This window comes from Notamacropus eugenii, chromosome 4 (assembly GCF_028372415.1).
Source record: "Notamacropus eugenii isolate mMacEug1 chromosome 4, mMacEug1.pri_v2, whole genome shotgun sequence".
Classification (NCBI taxonomy): domain Eukaryota; kingdom Metazoa; phylum Chordata; class Mammalia; order Diprotodontia; family Macropodidae; genus Notamacropus; species Notamacropus eugenii.
The window spans coordinates 313,826,175-313,854,090 of NC_092875.1; positions in this window are offsets into that span (position 1 = coordinate 313,826,175).

Below are 27,916 nucleotides of genomic sequence, written 5' to 3' on the forward strand. Positions count from 1 at the left end.
ACAATTATTTCAAATGTTCTTATAATCAAGCATTTATTTTATAATTATTATGTATATTTATATATTCACGAACATATATCTGTATTCCTATGTGCACATATACACATACATGTGTGTGCATCTATCTCTTTATCTCTCTATCTACAGACACTGGTATTGCTAAGATTGGGGAAGACACTAAGTGTTTTTGAACAGCCTCAAAATAATAGACTACAAAACCTAAGTCACTGTACCAACATATGAAATGCAATTCTTTAGGGTAGCTTTTTATATTAGATGGCTCCTAGAGATGGATATCTATGGGTACATTGAATTCTCTCAGTGGTTTATCACTGCCACTTTGTAGAGAAACATAGTGTGAAAGCAGACAACAGATTAGGCAGTGGGTCATACATCCAGTGATTTTTTTTTTAACTTACCCAGAAAATCACTAGAAAATTGAACATACTGCCTCCAGCAATATATTCTGTTATTCATTATAGGGTTTCAAATTATTTCACACACATTAACTTCTCACTGAGGAGAAATCCATCTCAGCATTGGAGATCAACCCACTGAGTTGGGGCTATCACTGAAGAGAAATAGGTATTCCAAATTCAGAAACATCTTTTTGGTAGCATATGCCCTACTGCATCAAACATACTAATGTATATGTTGATAAGACAGCTGGATGGCACAGTGGTTAGAGTGCCAAGCCTGGAGTCAGGAGGATATCTTCTTGAGTTCAAGTCTGGTCTCTGACATTTTTTAGCTATGTGAGCCTGGGCAAGTCACTTAACTCTGGTTGCCTCCATTTTCTCATCTGCAAAATGATCTGGAGAAAGGAATAGTAAATCACTCTAGTATCTTTGCCAAAAACTTCCCAAATTGGTCATCAAAAGTCAGGTACCACTGAAAGTGAATGTACTTATGTAGAAAGGAGAACACATTTCATTAGTTTGATCCCAGAGAATTTTTAAAATTTTCTTTAAGGTGAATATGCATTGAATATTCAATAATAAAATATATTTTAGTTACTTAATCAAATGAAAGCTACTAAAGTGTATCTCAAAGCAACAAACATTTATTAAACACTTATTAATGTGTCAGGTACGGCAACTACGTGGTGCAATGGATAGAACACTTGGCTTGGAATCAGAAAGACTCATTTTATGAGTTCAGATCTGTCCACATACATTTGCTAGTTATGTGAATTCTAGCCAAATAACTAACCCTGCTTGCCTCAGTTTCCTCATCTATAAAAGGAGCTGGAGTAGGAAATGGCAAACCACTTCAGTATCCTTGTCAAGAAAACCCCAAATGCAGTCATGAAGAGTCAGACAGTTGAAATGATTGAACAACAACAAACATTTCAGGCACTGTGCTAAGCAATGGAGATATAAAAACAAAGAAAACCAAACTAATTTTTCCTTTCCCAGAGGAACTCACATTCTAATGAAAGAGGCAAAATGCAAACAACTATGTGTGTATATGTGTGTGTGTATACACACACACATATACATATATGTATATAATGGTGTGTAATGCACATATGTACATGTGTGTGTATAGGGTGTGTGTGTGTGTGTTTAGAAGTAATCTCACAGGGAAAGTACAATGATTTGAGAGAATGAGGAAAGGACTCTTGAAGAGGGCAGAATTTTAGCTGAGAAATGAAGAATGCCAGGAGGCAGAGACAAAGCAGGGTATTATAAGTACAAGTGACACCCAGTGAAAAGCACAAAGCTAAATCAGCTTACCGGGTTTGGGGAGCACAAACCCGGTAAATGGAATTAGGAAACTCAAGGGGGCCAGTGCTGTTTGGTAGCAGAATATTAGAGGGGAGCAAAATGTAAGGAGAGTGGAAAAATAGGAAGATTTCAAGTTGTGAAAGACTTTAAAAATCTAATAAAATAGTTTATTTGATCCTAAAAGTAGTAGGTAACCACTGGAGCTTATTTAATTGGGGAAATAAGTGTCATGGTCAGCCCTGAGATATAGGAAGCTCATTTTGACAGCAAGTGGAGGATGGAGTTGAGAGAGGAGAAGAGCCAGGTGAGGCAATCAACTAAAAAGCTATTATAAACAGTCCAGACATTTGATGATAAGGATCTGTACTAGATTCAGGACAGGGTCAGAAAAGAGGATGCATATAGGAGAGAGACTGAAAAAGGTAGAAATCAAAGGACATGATAACAGGTTGAATATGGGTTGTAGGAGAAAGTGAAAATTAGAGGAAATGACTTTATTGAGAACCTTTATTACAGGGAGAAAGGGTCTTTTGAAAGTAATAAAACCACTTAGAACAGAAGACAGTGAGAAGTTGAAGGAAGGGAGATAAAGAGTTAAGCTTTGAATTAATGTCTATTGGGATATCTAGTTCTAGATATCCAATAGTCACTTGGAAATATGAGACTGGATAGTTTCATAGATAAACTCATAGATAGAAGAAGGACAATACGGTTTGACTGTAAGATCCCCAAAAGCAGGAACTGCCTTTTGCCCCTTCTTATATCCTCAGTGCTTAGTACAGTGCCTGACATGTAACAAGTGATTAAAAAAAAGTTTATTGATTGATTAAACAGATCTGAGAATCATCTGTATATGGATGTTAACTGAAAAAATGGGAGCTGATGAGATCACCAAGTGAAATCCAGCCTACATTATAGCCTTGGGAGACACCCACATTTGACACATATGATTTAGATGAAGAATTTTGAAAGAAAACTGAGTAGAAGTAGACAAGAAGGTGAACAACCAGGAGAGAAGAGTGTCAGAAAAACTTAAAGGGAAGAGAGGGTCAAGAAAAGGAATATTGACTGTTAATGTCTAGAGAGAATAGATATTAGATTTAGCAATTAAGAGATCCCTAGTAACGTTGGAGAGAACAGTTTTAGTTGAATATGATGCTGGAAGACAGCCTGCAGAGTATTTAGAAGAGATTTAGAAGAGAAAAGTGGAAGTTGCATCAAGAATTTTTGTTTGTTTTTGTTTTGTTTTGTTCTCTTTTTTTGGCCAGGAAGGGTGAAGATATACAGGAAGATAACCAGTACAAATGGATACATTGAAACAACAAACAAACAAATATCTCACCATATTTTATTATTGTATCACGTGTGGTTTTCTCTAGAAAAAATTAAATGCTTAACATTTTCAAGTGGAAAAGCTGTATTTAAAAACACAACTCTCCAGATACTATATTTCCTTGTCTTGGAGCAGAAAAAGTGCAATTGTTATAGTTTAGAAGAATCATGGCAAGAGAAAGGATGTTCCCAAAAAATGATTGATAGAGACATCAGTGGAATGTACATTTAAAGCTGCTGCCATGACATTACATTGGTCTTTAATAATTGGTCAGAGTAGATATAAAATATAGCCTCTCCAAGAACATTTCTGGCATGCTTTTAAGACAGGGATATGATACTCTGCAGTCATGCTATCATGCATAAAAATTCAAGTATGCTCCATTTCTTAGAGTCTTGTTAAGTATACACAAATGATTGATTCATTTCACGATTATCTCTCTCAATGCATGACCCCAAAATATCAAAGTGTAAAAAGACAATGCAAGAGGGAACTTAATTTGTAAGCGACAAATTGAGAATGTGAAACATTGAAAAAGAAACCTTTATAGTGATATAAAATCCAGAATTAGTGTTATTTTCCTCATACTATGAGGGGCCAAATTACATAAGAAAGGACACAATATTTTTGAAATATGAATACATTTTGATTCGGAGGAAGTGAGTTAAAAATAGTGACTCTGCTGTCTGCTACCTACGTGACCCTGGTCAAACCAGATCTAAGTTTTCTTGGCTTCAGTTTTGTCATTTCTAAATCTAAGAGGTTGCTTTAAATGATATCCAAAGTCCTCTGTAGATTTGTCTATGATCTTCTCAACCTATATCCTAAAAAAATAACACTCTGACAGGTGCCAATCAATGGTATCAATGATGTAAACAATAAAACTATGGAAGAGACTTAGTTTCTTCTACAAAATCAAATTTTTCAACTGGTGTTTGGACAGAGAGATACACATGTGTGTATATGCATATGTAATTATAGTTTTAGATTATAGGTAGGGCCTGTATCTGTGATTTATTTGGTGTATAGATAAATAGTTCATTTAACATGTAAAATTATGCTAAGACTTTTGGGATGTCCAGTCGCTATGTGGCAGAGACTGGACTTCAATCCTATTGTTCTTGCCTCTAAGGTTACCTCTCTTTACTGTTTCATACTGCCTGTTTATATAAAACTTGAGCAATACTTTATTGATAAAATTTTAAAAATGATATAACTTTTATTTAACATTTCAAAAACCTATAGGCCAGGAGGAAATTAGATATGACTGAAAGATTTGATTGTTTTTTATTTGCTCCTGCCTATTGTCGCATGACTATATGCAGCAATATTTGTGTTTCTGGATCAGTGTTAAAAAAGAAAAAAACTGAGGTGAATCACCATGAAAAAATATTTTGGTTACTCTTTATTTTATTGAGATTCCTCGTAGAGAAAATAAGTGCTATTAACGGCAGCTTTGGGACAAAGTAGGTAGAACTTGGGCCTGGAGTAGGTAGGGTTTGTTCTGGCCTCACACATTTGCCAGCTATATGGTCCTGTGAAAGTTGCTTAGTCTTTATCCGTCTGTTTTCTCAACTGTAGAATGATGATAATATCACTTTCTTCACCGGATTCTTATGAAGATCAAATAAGATGATATTTGTAAAGCATTTGGCACAGTACCTGGCACAAAGTAGGCACTTTATAAATACTTGTTTTCTTCCATCTTTCTTTCCTTCAAAAAGTTGCTCAGTTACACAGTGAGAGCAGAGAACTAAAAGCAGTTACCTTGTCTCCTGATTCATGCTTATGTTCAGTATCCTAAAGTACATTGTCATCTGTTCTGTGTGGGAGAGGAATGAATTTGTTGCGTTCCACACACAGCAAAGCCTAATGAGTCAGCATGCTTGCACCAGAAGCCTTTTTATTTTGTCTTGTTAAATGCGGAAGAAACAATAGTGTCTGTACACACACGCACACGCACATGTTGTGGATCTGAGCAACACTTTGAACTAGCCCTGTATTACTTTTACTTAATGAGGTCAACAGTCAGTATTCAATAAAAATTCAATAAAAAATATGTGTCTGCTATGCGGCCTGCACTGTGTTGAGTAATGAAGACACAAATATCAGAAAAAGAAAGAGATGCCCTCCCCTCAAGATGCTTATAATCTAATAGGGGAAGAGGACACACCAAAGGAAACTAAAAAGGGTGGGGTCCTTCACATTCCACATCAACTTCAGCTGTTCTTAGCTTCAGAAATTGTGGCTCTATTCAGGCAGGGGAGTGGCATAAGTTGAGATTAATTTTCAGTTATCTGCCCTTGATTCCACTTTTTATACTTTCTTTTAAAAATTCTAAATTGATGAAGTCTCTTAAAAACTTTATGTCCAAATGTTTTGGAATATATTCTATTTTCAGTATTGATTTTGCTTCTGACATTATTAGTATACTTCCAAATAATTTCCACCATGTAACCCATATACCATTTCCTAGATGTCTTCACATGTGTAAATGTTTTCTTGGTATACAGTGACACTAGGCTTGCCCAACTTCTTTTTGTTATCTATCTTTTTTGAATAAATAATAGCTTTCCAGAGACATTTTACAGTCATGTGTCTCCTTCTGACAACTTTTAATAATATTAATGAAGTTAAATATGCCTCTTTGCATTAGTATCTCTTCTCTCCCTTTCTTATTTCCCATATAGTGTATATTTACTTACCAGAAATTGATGCCATAGATTTTATTGCAGACTTCTTTCTTAAATTATGTATGTCATGACCATTGTCATCACCACTGATTTTCTTATATATTTCAGTGTCTCATCCTGAAACCATACAATTCTGGCATGGTAAGATAGATAAAAGCAATTTTCTACCATTCCTTTTCAGTCTAGAAGCTTTTTAATTAGACTCACCAGACTTCAGGCAAATATAGTCTTCCTGCCCATGCTAGATGAGATTAAAATTTAATTTACTTGTTGACGACCTCCCATAGTATGTAGGGATATTTGTTTACCTTTACTGTCCTTCATTTCATATTCAATATAATGAGCATTGGGTGATCAATAATATGCCAATTTTTTCACTTTATGCCTTCAGATAGCATATTAAAATCTTATATCAGTTCTGTAATTGAGTCTGAGATTCAAAAGTCATTTTTTGGGTTATATGTGTGATACGTGGACATAATTAGAAGAGTACAAAAATATGCAAGAAGCTCTAAAATGGAGATGCTAGTAAAGTCTTCAGGATGGAGCCAGTTTTATGAGGAAACTCTTTTTGTGAGTGGAACAGAATATTCTAGTCTCATAGGAGAAATCTTGTTTGGTCATATATAAGCCATTTAGGATAATATTACATTTGATTGTATGTCTACAAAAGATGGCTCATCCCAGCATTATTGCTGCGTCAGTCAGCATGTGATAGTCTTGACTGATTACAAATTTCTTTAATCCTCGGAATGGGAAGATAGAGGCAATAGATGTGTTTTTGATCACAGTAATATTCAACTAATTTTTCTTATAATTTAATTGAAATTATTCCAAATCTCATTTGCCTTAACAAAATTAACTATGTAAATAGGAAGGCTAGGGTGTGCACACATGAAATTTAAAACAACATCAAAACAAGGAAGCCAAAATATTCCTTTTAGTTTGTTTGTTTTTCTATGTTGATCAGAAGGTCAATACAAAGGAAAGGAGCTAGGTGAAATATAAAAGAGAGAAATGTTTGCAAGCATTCTAAATGAACTTTCAGCTTTTCTAAAGTCAATCCTAATAGATATATCTACTTTACAATTTGGAGACAGTGAATAGAACCGTTCAATGCTAAGACTGAATTGAGCTTTAAACAATGCTAAATCTATTCCACTTTCCCAATGTTCATGTTATCTTCAGTTAAATTTAGGTATCTACCAATGTAAGTTCTATTTATGTCACAAAAATAGTCTGATTTATGGATTAAAAATAGCATAACCAAGTCTAAACAAGTTACTTTGTGGCACAAAACCCAAATATAGGCAAAGAATGTTCCTCCTATCATTTATATTCACAACCAGAAACTGCCTAGAATAATCTGAGTTCAATGAGAGAGAATATTCCTGAGACCCGGACGTCAAATGACAGAAAAAGAGGGGAGCTTTATTTAAGTCAATATCACTTTTGAACACTGAAACAAGTAGAGCCTGAAGAATGATTTCCAACTTTTTAAAGGGAGAAAAAAAGATGCTTTTACTTGAATAATTAAATATTCATGATTTGCTAAAGTCATTTAAAAAAATGACTAAAATGAAACCACTAAAAATCATGGCCACCCTTTATATTTGAAACCCGCAGAGAAAAAATAATTAAAAACAATGACTAACTAGTCCCAAGCCCAGGCTCTCACTTTAGATGTCATGGCTGACAGTTCAGGAAAATTGATGTAAGCATTTTTCTGACATGATGCCAAATATGTGAATTCCTTCTTTAATTTTAGGCATTTTACTGTACCTTTTTTTCCTCCCAATTATTAAAATTGCTCAGATAAGAGAAAGAGTGAGAAATAACAAGACACTGAACCAGCTGTGCTGAGCTATTTGGACTTACATGGTTTGAATATTAATTCAATTGGAAAGGTATAACAATGTAATAAATATGAAAAGTATTTTCTTTCAGTGAAGTGAATAGCTCTGAGAAATAATAATGGGATATATTGCTTCTGTACCTGAGGTTACCAGTCGCAACACACTGTGATATTCGATGGCCTACACAGTGCACTTCCTGCCAAATGAAATACCATATGACAAATGTTATCAAATAATCCAGATTTTTCCATAGCAAATCTTGTCTCTGGTTATAAATTAAGCCTCTTTGGAAGGTCTGGTAACCCTTTTAGGACAAATGCATTACAGCATTTAGAGCACAGAAAAAAGTAACTTTGGTTACATTCTGATTATAGAATTCGATTAGAGCATAGTATGTTTTCCATCATGCAAATATGACTCTGATGATCTGAATAAGAGAAAACAGCTTTCAGAAGTGTCTAATTTACAACCAGGGAGCAATATCCACATGGACAGGGGGAATCATTGCAATGTTAAAATTGCAAAAGCAAGATTTCATTATAAAACTGTTTAATAAGGTTACAGAGGTGGAAGAGACAGCTCCATTAAAACTCAAACATTTCTACAACCAAATTAGCTGGTTTAATATTTGGATCTTATTTTAAATGCCACTTTATGCACTTATACATTGTTTTCTATTTTTGGTATCTCACTAGAACTTCACACATGGGTGTACATATTCGTATTACTAGGGCAAAAGGTAATAGTTTAGTCATCTTCAAAGCATTTTCCAGGTCTTCTTCACTTCTTCCAAATTTCAGAAGACTTAGGATTGATCTTTGCAAATGGATTCCCAGGATTCATGGCACAAATTTGTGAACTTTATTATTTTATATTAGTGGAGTGTCAATAGACTGGAAGGGAAAATAGGGGCCCCATCAAAAAAGAAAGAGAAATTTGAGGAGAGGGTAATAAATTCATCACATGTTTTAAACATATTGTACTGGTGGATTTTTAAACATAATAATTCCAGTGGACATTTGGGTAAACAGGCATAAGGCACTGTGTTTTGAAGTAAAAAGTCCTACTTCAGCCCTACATAGCAAGAGGCATGTACTTTATCAAACTTTACTAGGCTCTCTGAGGTGATTGGTTTCTCCCACTTTCGAGATCTTCACTATAGTGTGATGTTGTGCTCCCTTTACCATGGAAATAACTGTGCTTTCACCAAAACTACACTTCCCGTATTTATCAATAGCTCCATAAAATTCAAATCTGATGTCCTTTGCTCAGTTCTAAACCTTTTATTTTACTTCTCTGATGTATTTGATATATGTGATCTCCCACTTTCTTTGTTACTCTCTCTTCTTGTTTTTATGATACTACTTTCTGCTACTTCTTTTCTTATTTGTTGACTACTCTTTCTCTGTCTTATGATTAATATCACATGTTAACTGTGTCTGTATCCTGAGTTTTAGTCCTACTTGAACAACTACATGTTAAATATTTCAAACTGGTCATCCCAGAGCCTCTCAAACTTAATAGATCCAAAATTGAACTGTTTGTTTTCCACTCCCTTCCCCTCAAACCTCTAAAAATCTTCCTATTTCTATCAAAGACTCCGTCATTCTATAATCTCCCATGTTCATTACATCAGAATAATCCTCTGCTCTTTTTTCAGCCTCATTACATACATCCTATGAGTTTACAGATCTTGTTGTTTCTATCTGCACCACATCTCACTCATCTGGCACCTTCTTATTTATGCAGTTATCTTTTCTCATTCAAGATTAACTAATTGAAGCTGAGTAAGGAACCGTAGAACAGAATAGATTTGAGAGTGAGAATGAGAATTTCTGGATGAATTTGAGAACTTTTTTAGTACTTTCAATGATTTTAAATTACGGCTGAGAAAAATGGAAGTAGGAAGATACATAGTTAATTAAACAAAGTTTTTGTGTAACCCCAACTTGCATGCAAAAAATGAAGTGAAAGACATTTGAGTTATAAATTATAAGAAAAGAAAGTAGATGGTTTATGTACAAAGTATTAACAAGAATTACTGGATTCTCAAGTGGTGATCTTATATTTTGGGGGGATAGGAAAAAAAGTATTGGCTTCCATTGGTCTAAGTGATTGGTTATGGATGATACTTATGAAAAAATGGATATAATGATATGACATGGAACTCATGATTTCTGTGTTATCGGTAGGAGTAGCTAACATTGAATTTAGAGATTTCCCTAAAAGTATCAAACCTTCCACACAAGGAACCCTTTGAAAGAAGTTAAAACTTGTACTACTGCTTCTACTGCTATTTCCATTGTGAATATTACGACTATTCAGAAAGTGACTGGCCTTACTATTATACCTACTCTGAAATAAAATCAGTTTTGAACTCCAAGATTGCATTTGGAAAGCTTAAATTGTTATTTTATAATAAATATTATTTCTCTTGAAGAGCAAGTACATATTTTCTGTTCATTCATACATGTGATTTTATTGATATAGGAATTCCCAGTGAGAAAAAAATCCCTCTACTAATTAAGATCAGCAAATATTATTTATTTTAATAATAGTTGATTTTTTCCTCAATTATATGTCAAGACAATTTTTAGAATTAATTTTGCAAAATTTTGAGTTTCAAATTTTTTACCCTCCCTTCTTCACCTCTCCTTTTCCAAAAATGGTAGCCATTTTGAAATAGGTTATACATGCTCTATCATGGAAAACATATTTCCATATTAGTAACAGTTGTGAAAGAAGAAATAGATCAAAAGGAAAAAAAAACATGAATAAGAAAAAAATAAGTGGAAAAACAAACATGCTTCCATCTGCATTCAAAGTCCATTGATTCATTATCTGGATGTGGATAACATTTTCCATCATGGCTCCTTTATATTTTTCTTGGATCATTGTGTTGCTGAGAACAACTGAGTCATTTATAGTTTATAATCACACAGTATTGCTGATACTGTATACAGTGTTTTCCTGTTTCTGTTCATTTCACTTTTCATGAATTAGTACAAGACTTTCTGGGTTTTTCTGAAATAAACCTGTTCATCATTTCTTATGGCACAATAGTATTCCATTACGTTCATGTAAAACAATTTCTTCAGACATTCCCAAATCGATGGGCATGCTCTCAGTTTCCAATATTTTGTCACCATGAAAAGAGCTGGGAGGTCCTTTTCCCTTTTTTACCATGTGTGTGGCATATAGGTGGTATTGTGAGATCAAAGGGTATGCACAGTTTGATTGTCCTTTGAGTGTAGTTCCAAATTGCTCTCCAGAATCATTGGATCAGTTCATAACTCTACCAATAGTAGTGCATTAGTGTCCCATTTTCCCAAAAGCTTCTCCAATACTCATCATTTTTATTTTCTGTCATATTAGCCAATCTGATTGCTGAGATTGTACCTCAGAGTTGTTTTAATTTGTATTTCTATAATCAATAGTGACTTATAATATTTTATATAACTATTGACAGCTTTAATTTCTTCCTCTGAAAACTGTCTATTCATATCCTTTGACCATTTATGAATTGGGGAATGACTTACATTCTTATAAATTTGATTTATTTCCCTATAGATTTAAGTAATATAGCCTCTATCAGAGACACTGGATGTAAAGAATATTTCCAAGTTTTCTGCTTTCCTTCTAATATTAGTTGCATTATTTTTGTTTGTTCAAACGCTTTTTCATTTAATGTAATCAAAATTATCTATTTTAAATTTCATAAGTCCTTTTCTCTCTTTTTGGCCATAAGTCCTTTTCTCATAGATCTGACAGGTAAACTGTTCTCTGTTCTTATAATTTATTTATGATATAACCCTTTATGTCTAAATCATGTACCCATTTTGATCTTATCTCAGCATTGGGTGTAAGATGTTGGTCTGTGCCTAGTTCCTGACTTACTAATTTCTTGTTTTCCCAGCAGTTTTTGTCAAAGAGTGAGTTTTTATGCTAGAAGATGGAGTCTTTGGATTTACCAAACAGTGGACTACTGCAGCAACACATTTGTATCTTAAAGAGAATTTGGTAGGACTGCACCTATTTTTTTCCAATAGTTCATATAGTTTTAGAATTAGTGTTTCTTTAAATGTTTGGTAGAATTCACTTGAAAATTCGTCTAGTGATTTTTTATTAATGAGTTCATTCATGCCTTGTTCAATTATTTCCCCCCTAAGATGGGATTATTTAAATATTTTATTTCCTCTTCTGTTAATCTGAGCAATTTATATTTTTGCAAATATTCATCCATTTCACTTAGCTTGTCAGATTTATTAACATGCATTTGGACAAAATATTCCCTAATTGTTGCTTTAATTTCCTCTTCATTTAATTTTTCTTTTTTCTGCCTCTTACTTTACCTCTTTCATTTGTGAGAGTTGTAATTTGGTTTTCTTCTTTTTTATCATATTAAAAAATTTTATCTATTTTATTGGTTTTTCATAAAACTGGCTCTTAGTTTTATTTAGTAATGCTGTAGTTTCATTAACTTCAATTTTATTAATCTCTTGTGTGGTTTTCAAATTTATAACTTGGTATTTGATTAAGGATTTTTAATTTGTTTTTTCTCTGGGTTTTTAGCTACAATAGAATTATTGATTTCCTCTTTCTCTATTTTATTCAGGTAAGCATTTGGTGATACAAAACTTTTCCTATGTACTATTTTGAATATATCCTGTAAATTTTGGTATGTTGTCTCATTATTGTCATTTAATTTGATATTTCTCTGATTTTGCGTTTGATGAATTTATTCTTTAGGATTAGGTTATTTAGTTTCCAATTAATTTTACTCTATCAATCCACGACCCTTTATTACATGTAATTTTATTGTGCCATGATCTAAAAGAGATGCATCTAATATTTGTGCCATTCTGCACTGGGTTGTGATGCTTTTATGCCCTGATATGTGGTCAGTTTTTATGTAGGTAGCATGTACTGTTGAGAAAGTTATATACCTTTCTATGTTCATTCACTTTTCTCCAGAGGTTTATCCTATTGAAATTTTCTAAAATTCTTTTGATCTCTTTAACTTCTTTCTTATTTATTTTGTGCTTTGATTTATCTAGTTCTGAGAGGGGGAGACTGAGGTCCCTTACTAGGATAATTTAGTTCTCTGTTTTTTTTCCTGTAACTTCTTTAACTTCTCCTTGAAGAATTTGGATGCTACAGTACTTCATACATGAATGTTTAATATGGATATTGCTTCATTATCTATAGTACCTTATAACAACATGAAGTTTCCTTCCTTATCTCTTTTAACTATACATTTTTTCTTTCCTTTTTCTTTTTTCTCTTTTGCTTTGTCTAATATCAGGATTGTTACCTCTGCTCCTTTTACTTCACCTGAAGCATAATATATTCTGTGCCTGCCTTTTACCTTTATTTTGTGTGCATTTCTCTGCTTCAAATGTGTTTCTTATACAGAACGTATCATAGAATTCTGTTTTTTAATCCACTCTGTTATTTGCTTCCATTTTATGGGAGAGTTCATCCCATTCGTGTTCATACTTATGATTACTGTGTATTTCCCTTCATTCTATTTTTCTACATATTTGTACCTTTCTCTTTCCTTTCACCCTGTTCCCTCCTCACTAGTGTTTTGGTTCTGATTACCGCTTCCCTCTTCCCTCCCTTCAATCTTCTCCATCCCTTTTCTTCTTTCCCCTCCTAAGTCTACTCTCCCTTCTATCTACCTCCTCTCTTTACTTTCTCCTTTCCTCTCCTACTTCCCTTTAAGAAAAACTAAATTTCCATGCTTTATTGAATGTATATGTTATTCCTTCTTTGAGTCAAATTTGATGAAAGTAAAATTCAAAGTTCACCCCTTCCCTTCTTTCCCTCTACTGACTTATGTCTTTTGCACCTCTTCATGTGATGCATTTTACCCCATTCTGCCTCCCCCTATCTTCTTCATCAAGTATAATCCCTTTTCTCATGTCTTAATTTTTGTATCATTATATCAAAGTCAACTTATACCCACACCCTCTATCTATGTGTGCCCCTTTTAACTGTCCTGAGATATAGTTCTAGAGACTTATAAGTTTCATCTTCCCATGTGGGAAAGTGACTTTAATGAATAACATTTTATTTCTTTTATATTTCCTATTTTGTACTTCTCTTGAGTATTAAATTTGAACATCAAATTTTCTGTTCAGCTCTGGAACTTTCATTAGTAACATTTGAAAGTCCTCTATTTCATTGAATATCCATCTTTTTCCCCTGAAAGATTTTACTCATTTTTTTTCTGGCTAGTTGATTCTTGGTTGTAATCCCATCTGATTTGCCTTCCAAATTGTCATATTCCTAGCCCTCCATTTCTTTAACATAGAAGCTGTTAAAACCTGTATAATCCTGACTGGTTCCTTGATAATTGAATTGTTTCTTTTCAGCTGCTTGCAGCACTTTCTTGACCTTATAATTCTATAGTTGGGCTACAATAATCCTTTGAGTTTTTGTCTTGGACTCTCTTTTAGGAGTTGATCATGGATTCTTTCAATTTTCATTTTGCCCTCTGGTTCTAGGGATGCCCCTTCTTCCATTCTTCCCTCCCTTCTATCACAACCCTCTCATACCTTATCCCTATTTTCTCTTTTCTTGTAGGGCAAGATACATTTCTATACCTCATTATCTGTGTACTTCTTATTTCCCAGTTGAATACAAAAACAATTCTCAACACTCATTTCTAAAACTTTGAGTTCCAACTTCTCTCTTTTCCTCCCTCCCTCCCCATCCCCACTGAGAAGGCAAGCAATACAATATAGGTTATACATGTATACTTATGCACAGGACTTCCATAATAAACATGTTGTGAAAGACTAAATATATTTCCCTCCATCCTATCCTGCTCCCTCATTTATTTTGTTTACTCTTTTGACCTTGTCCCTCCCCAAAAGTGTTTAATTCTAATTAGTCCCTCTTCCCATTTGTCCTCTCTTTTATCATCCCCTCACATCTCACTTATACCCTTCTCCCTTACTTTCCTGTAGTGTAAGACAGATTTTCATACCAAATTGAATGTGCATGTTATTTTCTCCTTAAGTATCCCTCTCACCTGCCCACCTTTTACCCTCCACTGATAAAGCTTTTTCTTGCCTCTTTTATAAGAAGTAATTTGCTCCATTCCATTTCTCCCTTTCTCCTTTCAATGTATTATTCTCTCAGTCTTTAATTTTATTTTTTAGGTAACATCCCTTCCTATTCAACTCACTCTGTGCCTTCTGTCTATATATATATATATATATATATATATATATATATATATATATATATATATATATATATATATACACACACACATATATCCATATATACGTATGTATATATATATATATATCCATATATACGTATGTATATATATATATGTGTGTGTGTGTGTGTGTATAGATATAGATAGATAGATAGATAGATAGATAGATAGATAGATATATCTATATCTATATTCCTTCTAACTGCCCAAATACTGAGAAAAGTTTCAGGAGTTAGAAATATTATCTTTCCATGTAGGAATGCAAATAGTTCAACTTTAGTAAGTGCCTTATGATTTCTCTTTCCTGTTTACCTTTTCATGCTTCTCTTGATTCTTGTGTTGGAAAGTCAAATTTTCTATTCAGATCTGATCTTTTCATCAAGAATGCTTGAAAGTCCTCTATTTCATTGAATGAAAATTTTTTCCCCATAAATATTATACAAAGTTTTGCTGGGTAGGTGATTCTTGGTTTTAGTCCTGGTTCCTTTGACTTCTGGAATATTCTATTCCAAGTCCTTCGATCCTTTACTGTAGAAGCTGCTAGATCCTGTGTTATCCTGATTGTATTTCCACAATACTTGAATTCTTTCTTTCTGGCTTCATAGTAATATTTTCTCCTTGAAGTGGGAACTCTTGAATTTAGCCACGATGTTCCTAGAAGTATTTCTTTTCAAATCTCTTTCAGGAGGTGATAGGTAGATTCTATCAATATTTATTTTACCCTCTGGTTCTAGAATCTCAGGGAAGTTTTCCTTGATAATTTCATGAAAGATGATGTCTAGGCTCTTTTTTGATAATGGCTTTCAGGTAGTCCCATAATTTTTAAATTGTCTCTCCTGTACCTATTTTTCACATAAGTGGTTTTTTCAATGAGATATTTGACATTGTCTTCTATTTTTTCAACCTTTTGGTTTTGTTTTGTAATTTCTTGGTTTCTCATAAAGTCATTACCTTCCAACTGTTCCATTCCAGTTTTTAAAGAACTATTTTCTACTTTTTTAGCAGTTGCTTTCTTCACTTGATTTATTTTTTTCATTTGTCCAATTGTATAATTTTGAGAATTCATTTTTTAGACCTGAATACTAAACCTTAAATACATAATAAGAAAAAAATAAACATAATATAGAATCAAATATTGAACTTTAATAAAAAATAAGGACAGAAAATCAAAGTCATGGGATCTGGTCATTGGCAGTTGCCTGTTTGCCCAGGGCTACTTCCTGCTGCCTTTATAGGGTGCTTCTTGTCTTAGACTATACTCCCCATTTACCTGAGTAAGATATACCTTTTCTAGCAAACTTCAAAATTTCTTGGCTCAAAGATTGTTTCACCCTGGCTTTTTGCTACTTCTGCCTTTTTTAGGATTTATTTTGGAGTATTATTTCATGGTTGTTTGGAGGTGAATATGTGAGAGTTACAGTGATTTACTACTTTTCCCACAATTTTAGCTCCCAAAAGTCCTAAGTAGCAAGTGTTCTTTAATTTATAGGTTAGAGAGTTGCCTGGAGCAATGTCACATAAGGGATTTACCCAGTCATAAAGATGACAAATGCCAGAGGTAAGAGTTGTGCTCCTGTTTTCCTAACTCTGAAGTCAGCTTTCTATTATTCATAATATAATTACATTTTGTGGAGGCAATTACGGTTAAGTAACTCAGTCAGGGTTACACAGCAAGTAAGTGATGGAGGTTGCATTTCAACTCTTGTCTTTCTAACTCCAGGGTTGGTGCTTTATCCATTAAACCACCTAGCTGCCCCATAATTACATTTTCAATGAAATAAGTTGTCTTTTATTTCTTGGGATCTTCTTAATTTCTTATTTGCTTCTTAAGAAATAAATATTGCAAACTATTTTTTTCATTTTTAGAGATCCCTATGTGCAAAGGGCATGCAGTCCTGTATGCCAAATGGCAATTGTTTTTTCTTGTCAATTCAGGAAATTATTGTTTGAAAATTTCCTGCTGGCCATCTGTTCTATTGACAGAGTGGCAGGTGTTCCTATTTTGCTTTACCAAATCTTAATTATTTATTGGATATTTTAATAATGCTCATGACAGATTGTTTATTGTGCTGGATCATTGGCTGCATAACATTGTTGACTTGATAAGGAAAATCCATTGAACCTGGTCCTCACTAATATGCCTGTGTTTTTTCTGGCATTAGAGAAATAGAGAAGCAAAGAATCTCAGTAATGTCAGAGGTTTAGTGACTCCTGAATGCAAATAAATATCAAAACAATAACATATAATATATTATATTAAATAGCTTCTATTTTTTGCTAAAAAAATATGAAGTAGCTTCTTAGTTCCAGGACCTTCTATTTTGTTCCTGAACAGTTTTAATTTTCGTGAAGTAGCTTATTAGTTCCAGGACAGTCTATTTTGTTCCTGGACAGTTTTAATTGTTAGCAAGAAAAAAAAATTATAAAAATTGCTAGGTGATCTAATATTAAATCACCTTGGTTTGGTTTTTACTAGACTGATGATAAATTTAATATTTTTTCAGAACATTTTAAAGTGATTATTTTGTTTTATTTTTGATAATGAATCATCAAATGAAAATCACAATATATGATTAAAACAGTACCAAATGAGGATTTTAGGAAAATTTTCTAATAACTTCATAGGTACTCCAAATAACATTAGAATAAAATGCAGTCAGCTTTGTATTTAAGCCCTAATATTTTAAAGTGGATAATAATGCATTGAAAATACAATCTGTAGTGGTTATAGCAATTATTAAAAAAAAAAAACAACAGACATCATAAGTGCAAGAGTTGATAGAACTCTGCATGGTCTGTATTTAACAACCAACTTGCAAAATTCCTAAAAAAATTTTTTCTAGATAGCCAATGTAAATTGTTACCCACACACTAGGGCACTAGGGTTTTGCCTTCTCTGACTCAATATTTTTTTCTTTTAAAATGGGTTTAAATAATGAATTATCTTCTTCTAAGGACTGCTACGCAAAACAAATGAGTTAATGCAAGTGAAATGATTTGAAAACTTTAAAAGGTTTCACAAATGTGACCTTTTCTTTTGTAATAATTACAGTTGTTAAACAAATAAAGTGTTAAGTTGTTAATACCTTGCTACTCTATCAACCACTCTGTGATTGCATAAATGGAAGTGGGATGCAAGAAAGTAAAGGTAGCTTTATATTTTCCTTTTTCTCAGAAATTGCTATAAATAATTTTAACGTAGTTACAATCTGTTATAGTGCATTTTATGTTTTAAATATTAAATTTATTTCAGTGAAGAAATTCCTTTGGCAGGAATTGTCCCTGTACATGAGAACATTCAGCAATATGCCATTTAAGAAATTGGAAATTATGATAACAAAAATGATACAGTTCTGCATGTAAGAATTGACAGTCTATATCATAAGTAGCAATGTGATTTCTAAAATGTAAATACCTTAAAAATCTTTGATTCAACAAATGTCTTATGCTCAGCTTAACTAGGACCAGTGAATGATCTTATTATGGTATATTCTTGGACCCAGTGACAAAAAGGACAACCAGAAACATTTTATCTTGAGCTTTCTAGTTATAAAGATATCACAGGGAAAAAATGTATCTAAAATTGAAAGACCTATATTTGAACATCACATATATTAAGCCAAAATAATCTATTAGTTCACTTTTGGCACAATAACATTTGCAGTATCCAGATAATAATTTTCTTGTTAAAATAAAATGAGATAATGTATATAAATTTATAAATGTTAAAGAGAAAAGTAAAATAATCTCTTATTGTTAGCATCAGCACTCAATTGAATTTATAATGTGTCTATAAATAAATCCTGCAAAGATGGTTATCATAATTATATTCTTCAGTGTCCTCCAAAACAGTCACTGTAAGCATGGACAGGCAATGAAACAATATTCAATTACTTACCAGTAACACCTGAGAATGGAATTTTTTAAAAATTGTCTGCCTTTAATCATTGGTGTGCATATAATGGGTTGTTATATTGTCATTCTCAGTTCATGGTCATAATCCTCTCTCTCTCTGTCTGTCTCTGTCTCTGTCTCTGTCTCTGTCTCTCTGTTTCTCTGTCTCTGTCTCCATCTCTGTCCCTGTCTCTCTCTCTCTCTCTCTCTCTCTCTCTCTCTCTCTCTCTCTCTCTCTCTCTGTGTGTGTGTGTGTGTTAACAGAATTGCATCTTCATCACTAATTAGAAAAATGACATTAGTTGTCAGTGAAGTAGACAATAGTCATGCTAATACATAGTATTTCAAAATTTTATTGCTGCCCAGTTACTTTCGTCAAACCTCACCTTGAAACTGCTATAACTCCAACTAGAGAAATTTAACAAAGGTCAAATGGGAAGTATGGATATTCAAAACAAATAGTAGCACTTGTGCTCTACCATGGTCATCCCTCGCCTATATTAAAACAAACAAACAAACAAACAAAAACAACTTGATATTATTTTTAAATGTCCTCACTGCTTTCTATTCATGCATATAGATTTAATTAGACATCATCCTTGATGGCACTGATTGATTTTTATAAGTATATCCACAGAGACTTAGCAAGTACTGTGTAAAGCCTAATACTAAAGGAAAGCTAAGCTAAATTTTACATATTATGTGTTCTACCCAGTGACATCATCATAAAACAGACTGACAAACCAGTCCAGTATTATGAGAATATAGTTGATAGACATATTACTCTTCCACCTCTTTTATAAAAGGTGCATTTCGCTGATAAGGAAAAAATATTGGCTCCCTATAATATTCTGTTCTGTTCAAATTTTATACCTTTTATTTGAGATAGGTTCTCATTTTAGTTAAAATAAAATTATACTGGGGGAGGAGCCAAGATGGTGGAATTGAAAGATACACATATGCTAGCTCTGAACCAACAGCCCATAAAATACCTATAAAGAAGAACTCCCAACAAATTCTGGAGCAGCGGAAGCCACAGAACAACAGAGTGGAGGAGATTTCTGTTATAGAGAGCCCTGAAAACAGACAACAAAGGTCCGTCGTGCACCGGACCCAGAGCGGAGCTTAGCCCTGCCTTGGCTGGGTGGCACTGAGAGTAGCAGGCTTCAGGGATGGAATCTCCAGGGGCCATGCAGGTACCTCCACCCACAGGTGCAGGGGGTGAGTGAGAGAGTCTTTTTGGCTCACTGGGAAGGGAGCGGGGTGTCTCCATAACTCAGGGCCCCTCGGGAGGCAGCAGTGGAGGAGGCAGCAGACAAGGGGTCACAAAGCAGGCGGGAGCTCAGATCCATTCTTGAAGGCCTCAACATAAACTCCCTGAGGGAACTGAGCCCCATGTGGTGGCCCTGCCCCCACTCGAGCAGCTGACCTTAATCTCACACTGAATAGCCGCCCTGCCCCTGCCCAAAGCCCTGAAGCTGGGAAGCAGCATTTGAATCTCAGACTCCAAGCCCTGGCTGGGTAGATCTGGAGGTGAGGTGGGTGTGAAGAGGAAGTTCAGAAGTCAATTCACTGGCTAGAAAAATGCCCAGAGAGTGGGTCACTACTTGAACATCCAGGAGCTGGGATGCCGGAGTGATCAGTAAGTGCTCTCCCCTCCCCCCCGATGACCGTGAGGGAACCATAAAATTCTTCCCCAGATTGATCCCGGATCAGTGGGAGCAGCAGAAGGGGGCGGGTGGTCTCATAACACCAGAGGCTGGAGAGGTGGCAAAGGGGGATTCTTCCTACCGTGGTGGAGGCTATCTGGAGGGACAGACGACCCAGGGCAGAGAAAAATTCGCACTGAGACCCAAGCAAGCCTCAGCCCGGGAGACGAGCCCCAGGAGGGGCGGGAACACGCATTAGCCTCTAGGCTTGCCCCAGCCCTCCAGGGGAAAAGGGAAGACAATAGGGAAGCTGGGATCACCATCCCCCTGGACCTTGCCTTTGCCTCAGGCCAGCTGAGGAGATAGCCTGAGACCAGACCACACCTCCCACACACCTATCAAGCTAAACCCAGGGTTGATCTGGGAAACAACAACAACAACAAAAAAAAAAGCCTGCTTTTAGCCTAGACAAACATCAACTCAACTTAAAAGATCTGTATCTTCTGACTGAAAGAACCAAAAGCTACAACACTCAGCCAACATCATGAATCGGAAAAAGCAGACGAAAAGTGAAAAAACCATAGAATCTTTCTATGGGGATAAGGACCAAAACACAAACACCAAAGAGGTCAGAGCTGAGACTGTACTTCCATCTGAAACCTCAGATGGGACTATGAATTTCTCGCAAGCACAACTAGATTACCTGGAACGTCTGAAGAAGGATATAAAAGAAAAACTGGCCAATGATTTTAAAACCATAAAAAAAGCATTCACTGATGAGAACATCAATCTGAAAAAGAAAATTGAAGAAATGGAAAAGGAAGTTCAAAAATTAACTGGAGAGAATAATTCCCTAAAAGGAAGAGTTAATCAAACGGAAAAGGAAACTCAAAACCTAATAGGGAAAATTGATCAGATGGAAAAGGAAACCCAAAACCTAACTGGGAAAATTGGTCGAATGGAAAAAGAAGTACAAAAATTAAATGGAGAAAATAGCTCCTTAAAGGGAAAAATTGGCCAGATGGAAAAGGAGATGCGAAAGCTAACTGAAGAAAACAATACAATCAAGATTAGAATTGGGCAAGTAGAAACTAATGACTCAATGAGGCAACAAGAATCAGTCAAACAAAATCTAAAGAATGAAAAGATAGAAGAAAATATAAAATATTTAATTGGAAAAACAACTGACCTGGAAAATAGATCCAGGAGAGAAAATCTAAGAATTATTGGCCTGCCAGAAACCCATGATGAAGAAAAGAGTCTGGACAATATCTTCCAGGAAATCATCAAGGAAAACTGCCCAGAAGTACTAGACTCAGAGGGCAAAATAGTCATCGAAAGAATCCACCGTTCCCCTCCCAAAAGGGATCCCAAACTCAAAACCCCCAGAAATGTAGTTGACAAATTCCAGAGCTATCAAGTGAAGGAGAAAATACTACAAGCAGCCAGAAAGAAACAATTTAAATATCAAGGTCACACAGTCAGGATCACACAGGACCTTGCAGCTTCTACATTAAAAGATCGAAAGAACTGGAACCCAATATTCCGTAAGGCAAAGGAGTTGGGACTCCAACCGAGGATCAACTACCCAGCAAAGTTCAGCATAACATTTCAGGCAAGGAGAAAGTTATTCAACGAAATAAGGGATTTCCAGAGCTTCCTGACCAAAACACCAGAACTCAATAGACAATTTGATCTTCAAATGCAGGTCTCCAGAGAATCATAAAAAGGTAAACAGAGGGGAAAAAACAAAAACTAAAACTTGCAACTCAATTAGGGCAATCTGTTTACCTCCCTGTAAGGGAAGATGATACCTGTTAATCTTGAGAACTGTGCAGCTATTATGATAAAAGGGATATATGTAGAGGGAACGGGCATAAAGTAAATGATGTCATGGCAAAAATATGATTTAAGTATGAGAAGGGAATGTAATAGGAGGTGTGGAAAGGGGGAAGCAGAAAATGGCAAATTATATCACAGGAAGAAGTACAAAACTATAGTAGAGGGAAGGAGGGGAGGGAGATGAGCATTGTTTGAGAGGTACTCTCATCTGATTTGTTCAAAGGAGGGAACAATAACCTTAAGCAGATAATCCTAACTAGCTCTATAGGTAGTAGGAGGGCAAGGGGGAAGAAAGGGGAGGGTGGCTAAAAGGGAGGAAAGAAGCAATAAGAGTAAAGGGGACTAAAAGGGAGGGGGGCTAAAAGAAGGAGGGGAAGGCTGCAGGAGGAGGGGGAGAAAAGTGAATACTATTGAGGAGGGGAAGGGAGACGGGAGAGTTAAAAGCACAAATGGTGGGAAAGAGGGTGGAGGGAAATACACAGATTGTAATCATAACTGTGAATGTGAATGGGATGAACTCTCCCATAAAACGGAGACGGATAGCAGAATGGATTAAAAGCCATAATCCAACAATATGCTGCTTACAAGAAACACATTTGAAACGGGGGGATACACATAGGATAAAGGTCAAAGGATGGAGCAGAATATATTGTGCTTCAGCTCATGTAAGAAAGGCAGGAGTAGCAATCCTAATCTCAGACAAAGCAAAAGCAGAAATAGATCTAATCAAAAGGGATAAGGATGGAAACTATATCCTACTAAAAGGCACCATAGACAATGAAGCAATATCATTACTAAACATGTATGCTCCAAGTGGTATAGCATCCAGATTCTTAGAGGAGAGATTGGGGGAGTTGAAGGAAGAAATTGATAGCAAAACTATACTAGTGGGGGACCTCAACCTCCCCCTCTCTGAACTAGATAAATCCAACCTTAAAATAAACAAGAAAGAGGTTAAGGAGGTAAATAAAACTCTGGATAAGGTAGATATGGTAGATCTTTGGAGAAAATTAAATGGGAATAGAAAGGAATATACCTTTTTCTCAGCGGTACATGGAACATTTACAAAAATTGACCATGTACTAGGACATAAAAATCTCACAATCCAGTGCAGAAAGGTAGAGATAATCAATGCATCCTTTTCAGATCATAATGCATTAAAAATTACATGTAATAAAAGGCCATGGAAAGAGAAACCAAAAATCAATTGGAAACTAAATAATCTAATTCTAAAGAAGGATTGGGTTAAAGAAGAAATCATAGAAACAATCAACAACTTCATTCAAGAGAATGACAATAGTGAGACAACATACCAAAACTTATGGGACACTGCAAAAGCAGTTATTAGGGGAAGTTTTATATCTCTGAATGCTTACATAAATAAAATAGAGAAAGAGGAGATCAATGACTTAGGCTTGCAGTTGAAAAAGCTAGAAAGAGAACAAATTGAAAATCCCCAAGTAAATACCAAATTAGAAATACTGAAAACCAAAGGAGAGATTAATAAAATTGAAATAAAGAAAACTATTGAATTAATAAATAAAACCAATAGTTGGTTTTATGAAAAAACTCATAAAATTGATAAACCTTTGGTTAATCTGATCAAAAAAAAGAAAGAAGAAAACCACATTACTAACATTAAAAATGAAAGGGGTGAACTCACCTCCAATGAGGAGGAAATTAAAACAATAATTAGAAACTACTTTGCCCAACTTTATGCCCACAAATTCGATAATCTAAACGAGATGGATGAATATTTTAAAAAATACAAATTGCCCAGATTAACAGAAGAGGAAGTTGAATACTTAAACAACCCCATCTCAGAAAAAGAAATTGAACAATCCATCAATGAACTCCCTAGGAAAAAATCTCCAGGGCCAGATGGATTCACAAGTGAATTCTATCAAACATTTAAAGAACAGTTAATTCCAATACTACATACACTATTCTTGAAAACTGGGGAAGAAGGAGTCCTCCCAAATTCTTTCTATGATACAAATATGGTTTTGATACCCAAACCAGGAAGAGACAAAACAGAGAAAGAAAATTATAGACCAATTTCCCTAATGAATATAGACGCAAAAATTTTAAATAAGATTTTAGCAAAACGAATACAGCATCTTATCACGAGATTAATACATTATGATCAGGTAGGATTCATACCAGGACTACAGGGCTGGTTCAATATTAGGAAAACTATTAGCATTATCGATCACATCAACAACAAAGCTAACAAAAACCACATGATTATCTCAATAGATGCAGAAAAAGCTTTTGACAAAATACAACATCCATTCCTACTAAAAACATTGGAGAACGTAGGAATAAAGGGAACTTTCCATAAAATAATAAGCAGTATCTATCTAAAACCTTCAGCAAGCATTATATGCAATGGGGATAAGCTAGATGCATTCCCAATAAGATCAGGGGTGAAACAAGGTTGTCCATTATCACCACTATTATTCAATATGGTACTAGAAATGTTAGCTGTAGCAATTAGACAAGATAAAGATATTCAAGGAATTAGAATAGCCAAAGAAGAAACTAAGTTATCACTCTTTGCAGATGATATGATGATTTACCTAGAGAATCCCAGAGATTCAAGTAAAAAATTACTTGAATTAATAAACAACTTTGGCAAAGTTGCAGGGTACAAAATAAACCCACACAAATCCTCTGCATTCCTATATATTAGCAACAAAGTTCAACAGCAAGAGATAGAAAGAGAAATCCCATTTAAAGTTAGGGTAGACAGTATAAAATACTTAGGAGTCTACCTGCCAAAACAAACCCAGGGACTATATGAACACAATTACAAGACACTTTTTGCACAAATAAAGTCAGATTTAAGTAAGTGGAAAAACATTAGTTGCTCATGGGTAGGCCGTGCTAATATAATAAAAATGACAATTCTACCCAAATTAATATACTTATTTAGTGCCATACCAATTAAACTATCAGACAATTACTTTCTAGAGCTGGATAAATTAATATCAAAATTCATTTGGAAAAACAAAAGGTCCAGAATATCAAAGGGACTAATGAAAAGAAATGCTTGGGAAGGTGGCCTAGCGCTACCAGACCTTAAACTGTACTATAAAGCAGCAATTATCAAAACCACTTGGTATTGGCTAAGAAACAGAGAGGTAGACAAGTGGAATAGACTTGGCACTCAAGATGCAGTAGGCAAGGAATATAGCAACCTTCTGTTTGATAAACCCAAGGACCCCAGCTTCTGGGATAAGAACTCATTGTTTGACAAAAATTGCTGGGAAAACTGGATAACAGTGTGGCAGAAATTAGGCATAGACCCATACCTGACACCGTACACAAGAATAAAGTTCAAATGGGTACATGATTTAGGTATAAAGATTGATACCATGAATAAACTGGAGAAGCAAGGAATAGTGTATTTATCAGATCTATGGAGAAGGGAAGAATTCTTTACTAAAGAAGAGATAGAATGCATTATGAAATGCAAAATGGATAACTTTGAGTACATTAAACTGAGAAGTTTTTGCACAACCAAACCCAATGCAACCAAAATCCGGAGGGATGTAGTAAATTGGGAAAAAATTTTTACAGCTAAGCTCGGGGATAAAGGCCTCATTTCTAGAATATATAGAGAACTGACCCAAATGTATAATCATACAAGTCATTCCCCAATTGATAAATGGTCAAAGGATATGAACAGGCAATTTTCAGAGGAAGAAATTAAAGCTATCTATAATCATATGAAAAAATGCTCTAAATCACTATTGGTTAGAGAGATGCAAATCAAAACAACTCTGAGGTACCACATCACACCTATAAGATTGGCAAACATGACAGAACAAGAAAATGATAAATGCTGGAGAGGATGTGGGAGAGTTGGAACACTAATTCATTGTTGGTGGAGCTGTGAGCGCATCCAACCATTCTGGAGAGCAATTTGGAACTATTCCCAAAGGGCTACAAAAATGTGCATACGCTTTGACCCAGCAATATCGCTACTAGGACTATATCCCCAAGAGATCATAAAAATGGGAAAGGGTCCCACATGTACAAAAATATTTATAGCAGCACTCTATGTAGTTGCCAAAAACTGGAAGTCAAGGGGATGTCCATCAATTGGGGAATGGCTGAATAAATTATGGTATATGAATGTAATGGAGTACTATTGTGCCATAAGAAATGATGAACAAGAAGACTTCAGAGAGGCCTGGAAGGACTTATATGACCTGATGCTGAGTGAAAGGAGCAGAACCAGGAGAACTTTATGCACAGCAACAACCACAGTGTGTGAGAGTTTTTTCTGGTAGACTTAGATTTTTGTAATAACACAAGAACTTCTGAAAAAAAAAAAAAAATCCCAATGGTGGACCTCAAGGCAAAAAGCCTTCCACACTCAGAGAGAGAAATATGGAAGTCACTCACATAATGTAGCAGATCATGTTTGTGTATGTGTATCTGTTTGTGTATCATGTTCTGATTTGTTATACGGATTCTTTCATTTATCTTAGTCTGACTACATAGCATGACGATAGTGAAAATATACTCAATAGGAAAGTATATGTAGAATCTATACAGAATTGTATGCAGTCGTGGGGAGGGAGGGAGGTAGTGGGGGGTGGGTGGGGAGGGATAAAATCGCAATCGTATGGCAGTGATTGTTAAACATTAAAAAAAATAAAAAAATTAATAAAAAAAAAAAGAAAAAGAAAAAAAAAAGAAAAAAAAAAAAGAAAAATGCCCAGAAAAAGGAAAAAAAATAAGACTATAGAAGGTTACTTTCTTGGTGAACAGATATCTCCTCCCTTCCTTTGTGATGAGGAAGAACAATGCTTACCATCAGGGAAAGACACAGAAGTCAAGGCTTCTGTATCCCAAACATCCAGATTAAATATTCAATGGTCTGGGGCCATGGAAGAGCTCAAAAAGAATTTTGAAAATCAAGTTGGAGAGGTGGAGGAAAAACTGGGAAGAGAAATGAGAGAGATGAAAGAAAAGCATGAAAAGCAGGTCAACACCTTGCTAAAGGATACCCAAAAAAATTCTGAAGAAAATAACACCTTTAAAAAGAGGCTAACTCAATTGGCAAAAGAGGGTCAAAAAGCCAACCAGGAGAAGAATGCTTTCAAAAGCAGAATTAGCCAAATGGAAAAGGAGGTTCAAAAGCTCACTGAAGAAAATAGTTCTTTCAAAATTAGAATGAAACAGATGGAGGCTAATGACTTTATAAGAAACCAAGAAATCACAAAACAAAACCAAAAGAATGAAAAAATGGAAGAGAATGTGAAATATCTCATTGGAAAAACACCTGACCTGGAAAATAGATCCAGGAGAGGCAATTTAAAAATTATGGGGCTACCTGAAAGCCATGATCAACAAAAGAGCCTAGAAATAATCTTTCATGATATTATCAAGGAAAACTGCCCTGATATTCTAGAACCAGAGGACAAAATAAATATTGAAAGAATCCACCTAACACCACCTGAAAGAGATCCAAAAAGAGAAACTCCTAGGAACATTGTGGCCAAATTCCAGAGTTCCCTGGTCAAGGAGAAAATATTGCAAGCAGCTAGAAAGAAACAATTAGAATATTGTGGAAATACAATCAGGATAACACAAGATCTAGCAGGTTCAACACTGGGGGATCGAAGGGCATGGAATATGATATTCCAGAAGTCAAAGGAACTAGGA